This window comes from Esox lucius, chromosome 8, assembly GCF_011004845.1.
Source record: "Esox lucius isolate fEsoLuc1 chromosome 8, fEsoLuc1.pri, whole genome shotgun sequence".
Classification (NCBI taxonomy): Eukaryota; Metazoa; Chordata; class Actinopteri; order Esociformes; family Esocidae; genus Esox; species Esox lucius.
The window spans coordinates 29,528,277-29,541,357 of NC_047576.1; the positions used below are offsets into that span (position 1 = coordinate 29,528,277).

Consider the following 13,081-nt stretch of genomic DNA (forward strand, 5'->3'; position numbering starts at 1 on the left):
CGTCAACAGAACTTCCTGGATCCTGGACCTTGTAGGGAACAATTTGTCAGGTTTTACTGTCCGTTGGGAGCATTAATTCCCCACATGGACATACAGCCATAGATCATACACCGGTTCCATGGTTAATCTAATCCATCAGGCATATTAAAGAGACACAGGGGTATTACGTGGCGTTAGACAGCCCACCCACCAATCAGATCGGTTCAACCCCACCAGTGAGCTTTCTTATCCTTCCCTGTCCAACTGCGCAAATAATATATATTATGAATCAATCTATATGGTTGATGTGACAGAATAACAGTTGTCATCGCTTCAGCAGTGAAATGAAGGAGGCTGACAGTTCATCCATGAGATGCAGTGTGTGTGTTTGTGTGTGTGTGTGTGTGTCTGTCTGTCTGTGTGTGGGTGTAGGATGGGGTTAGTCTGCGACAGCTGGTGCATTGACATATTCACAGCCAGATAGATGATGGTGTGTAACTTCCTGCCACGGATGGTCTGCTTAACACTCGCAGTCATCACCAGGCTAAAACCTGAATGTGTGTGTGTTTGTAAGAGATGGTGTCTTTTGGTTCCTCATGTATGAATGTGTGTGTGTGTGTGTTTGTGTGTGTGTGTGCGTGTGTGCAGAAAGCTGAATGCATGTTCCACCCTAACCTGTCAGGCATGTCCAATTTTCAGCATGTGAGCACTGATAACACACCCCTGACGCAACACATTGTAATCCAGAGCCAGAACAGACGACCGAGGGCATTGTCTGGGCAAACGGGTAATAAACTGATAACAACCCACCTGGCAAGAGCAGCCAGAGTGTCAGCTTGGAGGGCCCCGAGACAGACCCTGCCAGGCAATCGAACATCTCTCCATCACCATGCACAGGCGCGAGCAGCCCTGAACATTATTACAGTGATGAGCGCCCACCAAAACTGACCCAATCGACCAGCCATCAGAAAGGCATATCAGCAGAACTAACGTCATGACACCACATAATGGGCCGAACAGCCTGCCTTGGTGCAGTGTGAATTCCTAAAACCAGACTGAAACTTGCAAATTATATTTTTGGTGTATTAAAACTCCATCAGTTGCTCATTGACAATTTTTCACAGAATTCTGAGACTTAGACCACAGGGGATGCCATTTTAACAGTGGCAGAACCAAAGCGGGATTACATACTTTTGATATAATACCTTGGTTTTAAAAGGGCAACTTGTAGATATAGGCTACATATAAAGGTTCAAGTCTGAGCAAAAATGTTAAGCACAGGTTTCATTTTGGATCCACACCATTTCACCTAGGTGATTTGCCGTTGATACCCCTCAGAGCCAGGAGGACCTCTTTCCTTGTGAAAGGAATTATGATTTTCTCATCTTCTCATCTCTACATAACGTGATCTTAATTTAGAGGTACAACGGATGACTGTGCACAAAAAAACAGTTCGCAAAGAAAATCAGATACAGACGGAACTAATGTCCCTGATGACACAAAATGCGGTGTTGAACCATTTCACGTTAGTCAGTAATTACATCGGAATTCACATTAATTAGTTTTTGGAAGATCATAAGAGGTAGGGCTAGTGGAACTAGACAAGCGTTATCATTTCTAGCTTTTTTTAAATGACTTTGCTAGCTAAGGAAAACATTGCCATCTGTCCAAAAATGTGTTGGCATAGTGATGATTGCAAAGTTGTTTTCTACTAAATATTTGCCTACTTCAGCGATGTCATCACATCCAAGTCCGTAGTGCAATTGAGACCATACAGTAATTACCTCAGTTCAACTTTTTACCATCAATATGGCTGCAGTGTGGAATGTTGCTAACAATATAGATACACAGTGGATGAAAAAAGTCTATATCCCCCTGTTCAAATGCCAGGTTCTTGTGATGTAAAGTAATGAGAAAAAGATAAATCATGTCAGAACTTTTCCCACCCACTTTTTGGGTATGAGTCTATGAGCATTGCACAGCTTGACGTGGCAATATTTGCCTACTCTTCTTTGTAAAAGCGCTCCAAATCTGTCAGATTGCGAGGACATCTCCTAATGCTAATGTAGGCCTCTTGGAAGCCTCCCTGACCAGTTTTCTTTTCGTCATTTCATAAATTTTGGAGGAACCTCCAGTTCTTGGTAATGTTTCTGTTGTGCCATATTTTCTCCACTTGATGATGACTGTCTTCACTGTGTTCCATGGTATATCTAATGCTTTGGAAGTTATCTTGTACCCTCCTCCTGACTGATATCTTTCAACAATGAGATCCTTCTGATGCTTTGGAAGCTCTATGCGGGCCATGGCTTTTGCTCTGAGATGCAACTAAGAAAATGTCAGGAAATTCCTACTAGAACAGCTGAAATTTTATTCGTGATTAATCAGAGTCACTTTAAATGATGGCAGGTGTGTAATGACATCTATTTAAAATGAGTTTGAATGTGATTGGTTTATTTTGAACACAGCCACATCCCCAGTTATAAGAGGGTGTGCACACTTATGCAACCAGGTTATTGTAAGGTTTTTATTTTTCGAATATTTTAGTTGGTTTTTCAATTGAATTGTTCACATTATAGGTCACATTAAAAGTGGAAAATGTTTTGACTTGATTTATCTTTGTCTCATTCTTTTACATTACAAAACCTGGCATTTTAACAGGGGTGTGTATACTTTTTATATCCACTGTACAGTATATTAAGAAAAGGCTTGGGTGCATGGTGAAGACAGCTTGTTAAATTGCGACAATATCCTAAGCCCACTACAAATCTGACATATGATAGGGGGACTAGAAGTACACAATTACTTGAGAAAGACAACCTTAAATCCCATTTGAAGTATGTTACTGATTGTTAACTCAGAAGAGAAAACAAATGCACAGAAATTGGATTAATCATCAGGGCAACAACCTGACACCACACTCAAAGCTACAGTAGAGTGGCTATTGAATTAAAGACGTAAACGTCCATGAGTAGTCTGAGTCCCAAACTAAATTTCACATTGGCGACCTATCCCAAAAAACTCTCAGGTGTAATATCTGTCACAGTTGCTTTAACCAATTATCACCTCAAGGGTTTAGGGGCCTTATCCAATTTGATTTAACAACAATAATTCATAATTCTATTTAACAACAATACATGTAAAGCGAGAAAAAAAATCCTGAATGGTGCAGTAAGTTATGATGCTGCTTTTCTTTAATCAGTGAGGGTCTACCAATGCTAACCTTGCCGCTGGCTAAAGAACAAAAACAACACAACACATACCGACAAGTGAATCCGAGCCTAACCAGCAGCTGAATAGGTAGTGTCCTAATTGGCAGGCCTGCTGACTGTGCTGGGTAGAGATTTTATAGGAACCATATCAATCCGTGCAAGACGCCGCGTTCAGAATGTTCTTCTAGCACCACTCTCTCAGGTACCCCTGAACGAGCCTCATCCCTAGGGTGGCCAAGGGGCAGTTTTACATTTACATGTAAACTTACTTTGCAGACGCTCTTATCCAGAGTGGCTTGCAGCGGTAAGGACATACATTTTCACAAGTTTCACTCCACCGTGCCGCACAGGTTTCACAACTGGCAATCCAGCAGCAACTCTCCTCCAGTCTTCACATTTAGAGACCGGCAACCCTAGATGCTCATTAACTTGTATTTTCGCATGTAGTGCTGCAGGCATGAGTCTGACATCGTAAATAAACCACTTAGCGAGCTGCTTCCTTTTTAGTGTTAGTGCATGCATCCGGTGGGAGTGCTGGGTGTTTAGCGGTGTTTAGCCTGGTAGCCTTTAGCCTTCTTTGGGCAGACATGGTTCTCGCTGTCATATTTTGTAAGTTATAGCTGGAACACGGTACAACCCTGTGTGGGCAGCCAGGACAGAAGAAGCTTATGTGGCTTAGCGGTGGAATCGGCGCTAGCCTTTTGCGCTTAACTCAATGTGTTTGCTTTGCTTATTCCCGCGGTCGGCCCTGCTCAGCAGAAATAGAAGGAGGTAGCTTATTGGAGGCCATCTAGAGGAAGCAGGCTCGTGAAGGGGTGACGGAGAGGCAGCGATGGTTCTCATAGGGCAGTCTCGTATGGAGAGAGGAGATGTGTTACGTCAGTCCTGTAGCTAGCCTTGCAGTTGGCCATAAAATGCATGCAGTTCCAAACACTGATATGATAGGGGTTATGGTGACGTCTATTAGCTGGTCGCAGCTGAGGTGTCAACTGTGTTTTAGGGTTCATTTATCTGGTTCTAATAGTTTAGGTTGATCTGGGATCTGCTGATTAAAAGAGATTTGGTCTCTGATGGAAGGGGAACCACAGAGGTCTATGGAGGATCGCTGGAAATGGTTTATTGTTCCACTGGAATTTCTCTGTGTATCGAAAGAGTAACACACACAGCACTTTGCCAACAGCAGTTCATCCGCTCACCCTCGCTCTTCCACACATCATTACAGCTGTTGATTTATAAGCATCCCATCTCATTCTAGACATCTTATAGCCTCTGGGTCTCTGCAGAAAGGTCAAAGACACCAGATCCCACACACCCCCCTCTTTCCACCTGCCCAAGACACTACCCTGTAATGACTATGACTTCCACAATGCAAAGGTATGTGTGTGTGTGTGTGTGTGTACTTCATCAACTCACAAAACCAAGAGGTTTAAAGTGATCATTTATGATTTAGAATTTCCCTTGTCACACTTGGAGCGATCCGTGCACTCAAAGCTGTAAGCCAGTCAGTCAGGCAGATGTGTAGGTAGACAGGCAGTCAGTCAGTCAACCAGCCAGTCAATTATTCCAGAAAATATACACACAGCAGTCAGTCATCCAATCAGTAAGCCGGTCAGTTAGTCACTCAGCCAGCCAGCCAGCCAGCCAGTCAGTCAGTCAGTGTGGCAGTAGGTCAATGATCTAGTCAGCCAGTCAACAAATAAGTCAGTCAGATAGGCAGTCAGTCATCGGTCAGACTGAACAGCTCATTGCCCGACTGATTATATGACTACCTAGCTCACTGACAATCAGCCAGCCAGTCAGTCAATCAGTGATTGTTACCCTAATTAACTCTAACAGCCCACCAGGTCTGTCTGTGTCCTCTCCAAGACTGCTGACTCTGAAAGAATCATCCTGTAGTGGTTTCTTTGCTGCTCCAAGGTGATGCTGGTACTGCAGTGCCCTCTCCTTCATGGGCTAAATACACCGGTCCTCTAAATTAGCTTCCATTAGTCCTGGCCTAGTGGAGTATAGCAGACACCCAATGATTCACCTCTGTGATGAATGGGCTGCGGCACGGACAGAGGCCATTGGGGTGGTAGAAGCAGTGCCAGGCATGGCCGGGCGTGATGCAAGTGGCCACACCAGTCCGTTACTCGTCCCGAATCATTGGGCGAAACAAACGGCCCACCAGGCAGACACGTAGCGTGTAATTCAGCCCGGAGCTAGGTTTAATTAAACCGCTGGCACCTGCCAATGGACTTTGGCCCCGTCTCTGTCTCCGTGTGAAAGAAAAAGGCGTTTAATACTTCTGAAGTGTGTGGGTGAGCCTGCCACCATGCATGTAGTCACCAACAAGCTTTTCCATCCATTTAATGCAAACAACTAATTCAGGCTATAAATCGGCCCTGTCCGTGGCTGTCTGACACTGATACCAATCTCAAGGGCACTGAACAGGGAGGAAGGGTCACGGTCTGCCCTCTGCCTTCATTGGCCTAGGTTTTTCGTTGGGCGACACCACAAACCTCTCCGCACGTGGACCGAGGACGTTTCAGAGAGAAAGCTGAGGGAATTTGAATAGGGACGGTGTGGTTACATTAGAATGAATAGAGGGGCAGGATTCATTAGGACAGGCCTGTCTGAGCTGATAAAGCCTAGCTCTGGACGAGGGGAGACGCGACACATCGATCCTACACAATGAGACCACGGTGACACACAGGAGGAGCCCGCCGAAGATTAAGACTTAATGAAAGGAAAGGAGGAGGCAGTAAGGTAGAGTTAACGAGACAAGAATAGACAGGGAAAAACTGTGAAGAGTCGTACGTAGAAGGAGGGACAGAAGGAGAAGGTGAAAGATAGAGTAAGGAAGTTAAAGGTTAAAGGAAAAGGTGAAAATAAAGGAAGCACACAGCTCTTGGGTGGTTGGTGGGTGAAAAATAGTGAATGTCTGAAAGAAATACAGCAAGAGAGAAGGACAGACAGAGACAGAAAGACTGATAGAGAGAGAGACAAGAAGAGAAAGCATTCTCTAGAGGCACGCAGACATCACTGCCTGGGCATGGGCGGGCATCCTGGTTCGTCTGGCTCTAATGAGACACTTCAGTTACTCCCCACCCCATCCGCCTTGCCAGAGGAGCACAGACAGACATAATGGGGAACCGGCAGGTTGGCACACCTTGTTCCTCAGCCTGGCGAACATAGGTATCAGTCAGGAGTACGGCTGTATCGCTGGCTGCCCGCTGGCAGAATGAGCGGTGCCAACACATGAGGAGGGACCCAAAGAGGACAGGGTTGGGACAGGAAGCAGAAAGCACTGGTCCATATGCAGCCTCACGTCCACTGGACACCAAGGAGCCATGGAGGGAGTGACAAGAGTGTGTGCGCACGCGTTGGCGAGCGTGTGTGCGGGGGAGCGCGCGTGATGCTGGGGTGAGTGTGTGTGATGCACATTATGTATGATGGGGAGTGTGTGTATGTTTGTTTGATAGGGAGTGTGTATGACGTTGAGTGTGTGTGTTGGCTAGGGTGTGTGTTGGCTAGGGTGTGTGGGTGGAGAGATAAGACTGAGGAAAGCTCAGATAGTGGGAGAAGAGCATGTGACTGCTTGTATTTGTATTCATTCAGCATGGCACCCCTCTGATCAAGAGATTTGGTGATTACTGCAGAACACACACACACACACACACTCTCTCTCTCTCTGTCTCTCCCTCTGTGTCTCTGTCTCTCTCGTCTCTGTCTGTCTCGCTCTCTCTCTCTGTGTCTCTCTCTCTGTGTCTCTCTCTCCTACTACCTCCACCCCCCCCCACCCCAAATTAATGCAGAACACACATGCACACAGGCTCAAAGAAATGCATGGACCAGTGCGGGCTGATTAAACACACACACGTTGGATGGATCAGTGCAATCCAGCCCAATCTGACACAAATCCACACTATTAGACTCCAGAGCCGCCGCAGCACTGCTTCCTGCATAACTCTTCCTGGATTGATGGGGGGGAGGGGGGTTCACTATGAATGTGCGTGTATGTTAGGTATATGGGACTGTTTCAGTTGAATGCACAAGTTATGGAAGTGCATCTCTTTTTTAGAGTTCTACTTCACATGCATTTCGATACGACAAAAAATGTTAAGCTATTTAACAAGGGGTAGTCAGTCAGTCAGTCAGACAAGTCAAGTCAATCAGAGACATTCGGTCTTCTAAACTGGCTCCGCTTACACGGTCCAGCCAAAAAATTTACAAATATTTTTTATCACAAAAATTGACAAATATGGCTGGTTAATGCACCTCCTGATGCAAGCTGCATCTACTAACATTAGCTCGCTATCATTGTCACAAACAAGCATTCTGCATCGGCTAGCTGTGTTATTATACTACTAATAATTATAATACCCACTTACAGCCACACTCACCTCTTGAGCTCCATCAGAAATAGATTTCAATATGGAATGAACAATGAATATGCCCATGCAGAAATAGTGCATTGGCTTAACATGTATCCTATTGAAGTAATGGGTGAATGTTTAACACTTAGAATGTTACTGGGGGAGCAGGTATGAACATTTGTGCAGGAGAATCTAACCTTTGTGATCATTTAATATCTAATAATCTGAGTCCATATTGTTTGCAAATATGTCTGATTGTAAGTGACCATATTATGCCGAAAGTAGTTAGTAAAAGTAGTTACCTTTTCGTCAGCCTAGCATTGAAAGGTAATGTGTTTCTCAGCCTACGCAAATCCTCAGTTCTTCTCATCAGTCAAGTACAGAAGTCAATCGATCGTGTAGCAATCTGGTCACCCTGATTTACGCTCTACGGACACAAGCATGGACATAGGTCCCAAAGACTCCCCTGGAGGGGTGGTTTCAAAGTAATACAGTTTATTCCAATCATGTAATAAAATTACAGAACATAGTTACAGAACAGCATAATATTCAATATCTTCCCAAATTGTATAAAAGTCTACTAACTGTACCATAAGTATCTAAAACACACAATGGCATTCGTTCTCTGGGAATTCTTCAACCAGTAAACATTTACCGGTATGAAACGATAAGTAACATGTACATCATTGAAACCTATTGGAGAGTTCGTTGCTTTATGGAACGCACATTAAAAGACCAAACAACAGTACAGTCAATCCAACAATTTTTTTTTCATTTTTCTACTTTGTTGAATTGTCCATCCTCACACCTGGTTCGTCTGAGCGGATGGGGCTACCTTGGCCCCCACTGTGTATGTCTGTTCTTTTCAGGAAGCAAATAGGTCCATTGGTGTGAGATATTATGATGTCCCACTTAGTTGAGATGCCCGACAACATGGTACCTTCACAATCCTTCCAAAATTCTTTCATTACACTACAATTTTTTTTTGGACCCAAATCACATTGACTTTTTTGTCATATCGAAATGCATGTGAAGTAGAACTCTGAAAAAGATAGATACTGTCTCTATGTCATTCACAAATGGCTAATTAACTGTTAAAACGGCCAGTGGCAAAAGAGCATTTGTTCAGGATATACAAAAACCTCGCTGGCTACAACCTTGAGTACGTTACAGGAAGCCTAAAATGAACCGGTTTACTGTTGCAACTATAACAGTAAACTGGATTTTCAAATTATGTCTCTGGTGGATTTACTAATTATGTCTCAGGATTTGTTCAAGATAGACAAACACTTCGATCCCCTTGTTTTTTCACAGTTAAATCTGTTATCGTCACCTATATTCATACAGTCGTTATTGTATGGAGGTAAACTTGTGGTGGAGGTAAACTTAATAAGAAAAGTTACTCGTTTTAACACAATAGATAATGGTGTCCAACATAATATCCAAAGTTGGCATGAGGTAAATTAGTGTCAAAATTATATAATGTCAAGAGGCCATACTGACACCTGGCAAATGTACAGTTTGGTGGCGTAGTGGTTAACTACACTGCGTTTCACGTGGGCGACCCGGGATTGATTCTGGAGAAGGCAGCCACAATCAACACTTTCTATTGCGGGCTGGCTGAACTAGGCTTGCCTGGTTTCTTGTTTCCTAACAATGACAACAAGAAAACTGATCTCTGAAAATAAACTGTGTAATGTAGCCCTTCCTTACTTTGGTTTTACGCTGTAATCTGAGTGACTTCTGGATAAGGGGATAAAAAGAAAGACACCACATGAATCATCACAGACAAACAAAAAAGGCAACCCTCAAGATGTATTATAATTTGTTGTCACAGTAAAGAAAGAAAAGGCTCAACTGTGATGCCACCAGAAGCAACTGTCTGACAGCTGTTCAAAAATAAGAAACAAAATGCCCCAGCCCATCCCAGGAAAATCCATGCCCTTGCTGTTAACACAGAATCTTGTAGGGAACACTATCATAATCGGTCCACTTGCTTTCATTTTCAATAGTCACATTAGTCAAATTGAATAAACCTAGTTTAGGTTAGAGGAGAGAAAATATAAAATGTGAAGCTGGGCCTTAAAACAGATAAAAGGCATTTCATGTGATTGCACTCTAGGATCTAAAATACAGACCCGATTCCAAAAAAGTTGGGACACTGTACAAATTGTGAGTAAAAAAGGAATGGAATAATTTACAAATCTCATAAACTTATATTGAATTGAATATAGATAACATATTGAATGTTGAAAGTGAGACATTTTGTAATGTCATGCCAAATATTGGCTCATTTTGGATTTCAAGAGAAAGCTACACATTCCAAAAAAGTTGGGACAGGTAGCAATAAGTGTACAGATTAAATGTACAGATAAGGAACAGCTGGAGGACCAATTTGCAACTTATTATGTCAATTGGCAACATGATTGGGTATAAAAAGAGCCTCTCAGTGTGGCAGTGTCTCTCAGAAGTAAAAATGGGCAGAGGGTCACCAATTCCCCCAATGCTGCGGCGAAAAATAGTGGAGCAATAACAGAAAGGAGTTTCTCAGAGAAAAATTGCAAAGAGTTTGAAGTTATCATCATCTACAGTGCATAATATCATCCAAAGATTCAGAGAATCTGGAACAATCTCTGTGCGTAAGGGATGCCCGTGATCTTCGGGCACTCAGACGGCACTGCATCACATACAGGAATGATACAGTAATGGAAATCACAACATGGGCTCAGGAATACTTCCAGAAAACATTGTCGGTGAACACAATCCACCGTGCCATTCACCGTTGCCGGCTAAATCTCTATAGGTCAAAAAATAAGCCGTATCTAAACAGGATCCAGAAGCGCAGCCGTTTTCTCTGGGCCAAGGTTAATTTAAAATGGACTGTGGCAAAGTGGAAAAGTGTTCTGTGGTCAGACAAATAAAAATCTGAAGTTCATTTTGGAAAACTGGGATGCCATGTCATCCGGACTAAAGTGGACAAGGTCAACCCAAGTTGTAATCAGCGCTCAGTTCAGAAGCCTGCATCTCTGATGGTATGGGGTTGCATGAGTGCGTGTGGCATGGGCAGCCTACACATCTGGAAAGGCACCATCAATGCTGACAGTTATATCCAAGTTCTAGAACAACATATGCTCCCATCCAGACGTCGTCTCTTTCAGGGAAGACCTTGCATTTTCCAATATGACAATGCCAGACCACATACTGCATCAATTACAATGTCATGGCTGCATAGAAGAAGGATCCAGGTACTGAAACGGCCAGCCTGCAGTCCAGATCGTTCACCCATAGAAAACATTTGGCGCATCATAAAGAGGAAAGTGCAAAAAAGTAGACCTAAGACAGTTGAGCAACTAGAAGCCTGTATTAGACAAGAATGGGCCAACATTCCTTTTCATAAACTTGAGCACCTTGTCTCCTCAGTCCCCAGACGTTTGCAGTCTGTTATAAAAAGAAGAGGGGATGCCACACAGTGGTAAACATGGCCTTGTCCCAACTTTTTTGAGATGTGTAGATGCCATGAAATTTAAAATCAACTTATTTTTCCCTTGAAGTGATAAATCTTCTCAGTTTAAACATTTGATATGTCATCTATGTTGTATTCTGAATAAAATATTGAAATTTGAAACTTCCACATCATTGCATTCTGTTTTTATTCACAATTGTACATTTTGGAATCGGGTTTGTATATTTGAAACAAAATACATGACTAAAATTGGACAGAAATATCATGATTTGTTCTCTACTAAAACTTGAAAAAAATTACAAATGACAAACATAAATGTAAAACAGCTGCCAAAATGACCAGCTGTCGCTCAAATGAATGATTCCTAGGTTAAGTGGACATAATGCAGGCCCAAAAAGAACAGATACAAACGTTTAGCAAGTATGGTCTATTTATGCAACAGTGGTAGCTGGACTCTGACTCTGTGCTAGTATTGGTTACAGAATGAGCTGGATAGAACAAGCTAGCGTGCTAACTATGTTTACAGGTGCATTTCAATCTTGATGATTACTGCTTACTCACGTAAATAAAAAAATCCACCATCTCAAAATACCACATTGATGCAGTAATTTATGCAAAAGGAGCACCGACCAAGTATTGAGTGCATAAATTAACATACTTATGAAACCTTTGCAGGTGTTTTGAGTAGAGCTTCTCAGGTCAACATTTCAGTATTATAAATGTTATATTCTAATATATTGAGATACTGGATGTTTTTTTTCCATGAGCTGTAAGCCATAATCATCAAGATTGGAACAAAAAAGGCATGAATTGTTTCACTTTATGTGTAATGATCTAGAATATATGAAAGGGACACTTTTATTTTAATCAGAAAAAAAATGACCTTTTCCACGGTATTCAAATTTTTTGAGACTTTTTGTTAGACAAATCACAAAAAACTATTTCTGCTGGTGAAACCACTAATCGAAATTCAACTCGGAGATGTGACATCAGTAAGAATGCATGTGCCAGGACCAGCTGCTGTCCCCATAGCTTCACAGCACCACCGCTTCACCTGCCAACACACACACGTGGGAAATCAGCCACTTCCTTTTTTCACAGCATGCTTATGTGTGTGTGTGTGTTTGTGTGTGTATATGGGTTGGTATGACTGGGTCTAGTCAAACACAACAGATGGATTCCTACAGTAACAGGTCATAAGAGGGAGCCAAGTCCTTTTTGGATGCTCTTCCCTTCACACCCCCAGATTTCAGAGACAAGCTTCTGAGCTTTGTCGAACCGTGCTGGTCCAAGATCCAAGACAATGAACAGGAGACAGCGTGTCGGTTGTAACCAAACAGCTAAGGCTAAAGCCAGTACCAGTGAGCCGGGGAGCTTTGTTAATAAACGCCATCCACACGCACCCACGCAAACACACGCACCCACACAGGCGCGCACAGGGCAGCAGTACATTCGGGCATTGAAAGCAGACAGATGGACCCACAGAAGGCATGGATGTGACTAACGGACACCCATGTCTAGTTCTAGGAGGGTGCTGGTGAGGGAATGGGCTACCGACTGTTAAGGGCTCCAGGCCCCGGGTTCTGGAAGCCTCACACGATCATCCTAATGGAAAGGCGACCAGACCTGGGTTCAAATAGTATTGCTTTTCCTCCCATCGTTCCGATGTGCTTGATTCATCACATCTGGAGCCGAACAGCACCACCTGAAAAGTCAAGGGAGAGCAAACGCTGCCATGTGTCATTCCAGGCATGCTCATTCAAACCGCTCACAGTACAATGAGAGGGAACACAAATACTAGTTATACCCCAGGTGTCCTCTGTTGGGCTGCATAATTTCAGTCTGCAAATGCCTAACCAATTATGTAGCCTTACGCAATGCTTGTTCAGACAAAGGCTTTCTCCACTGGGGTCTCTAGCCATGTGCTTCGCTCCCCCTCCGTCTCCCCCTCCATCTCTCCATCCATCAGTCTCCCCCTCCGTCTCCCCCTCCATCAGTCTCTCCATCCCTCCGTCTCTCCCTCCATCACTCCCCCTCCGTCTCTCCCTCCATCACTCCCCCTCCGTCTCTCC

At 43.4% G+C, this 13,081-nt stretch overlaps 1 protein-coding gene across 4 annotated transcripts in view; it reads right to left on the reverse strand.

Moving 5' to 3' along the window:
* Positions 1-13,081, reverse strand: part of lrp8 (low density lipoprotein receptor-related protein 8, apolipoprotein e receptor) — a 170,630-nt gene that overhangs the window by 141,431 nt on the left and 16,118 nt on the right. The gene's annotated exons all lie outside the window — the stretch shown is intronic.